Below are 908 nucleotides of genomic sequence, written 5' to 3' on the forward strand. Positions count from 1 at the left end.
ACCGCCTCCCGCTCGTGGGGCGCCCGGCGCGGGGGCGCTGCCCGGCCCCCCTACAGGCCCCCCACCGCGCGCGGCCCGCAGGCGCCTCACGCCTCGCCTCGTCCGCCGCGCCGCCGCCCCTCCCTGCGCGCCCGCCCGCACCTCTCCCAGCTGCCGCCCGCCCGCCCTCGGCTGACAGGGAGCGGTGCCGCCAACCAGAGCTTTTTTTTTTCTTTTCCCCTCCCCGAGCTTCTGTCCCAACTTCCAGACGGCCGCGCTCCCCTCCCCCGCCGGCCCGCGCCATCCGAGGAGCCGCCGCGAGGAAGGGGGTGCCCCCCACGCGCGACCCGGGGGTGCGCGGCCCGGGATCCCTCCTGCTGGGGCCAGTGCCCTCCCGCAGCGAGCGGGGCCGAGGCGGCGGGGCCCGGCCCTTCTCGGGGTGAGGAGGGGGCTGAGGCCGGGCCCGGACCTCGGCCCCCGCCTCACCTGGCGCGGCCGGCAGCGGGCGGCACCCGACTGCTGGGGCTGGCACCGGGCGGGACCTGGGGGTGCGGGGCCGCGGGACTGTGGGAGGCCGGCGCGGCCGGGCCGCCGAACCCACTTTCTCCCCATTTCCCTGCGGTTTCAGCGGCTGCAGAGCCTCCCCCTGCATTTATGCCTCGTGGCTCATACAGAGACAAGACAGCTCGAGAAACACCATTTATTAGGTAAAACGGCGGGGGGGGAGGGGGGCAACAGGCACAAAACTGCCAGGAAAACGGCTTCAAGAAGTGTGCCTTTTAAACCACTGCTGTCACGAGCCACGTAGTAGCGTCCACGTGAACGCGTGTCCACTCGGAGCGTGTAATCGAGGAGCACATCCTTCCTCGTGAGAAAACCCGGCAATTTCTGCCTGCGCCGGGGCAGGGAGGGCGGCCGCCCCCGCCACA

This window comes from Phaethon aethereus, assembly GCF_964289735.1.
Source record: "Phaethon aethereus genome assembly, chromosome: 1".
Classification (NCBI taxonomy): Eukaryota; Metazoa; Chordata; class Aves; order Phaethontiformes; family Phaethontidae; genus Phaethon; species Phaethon aethereus.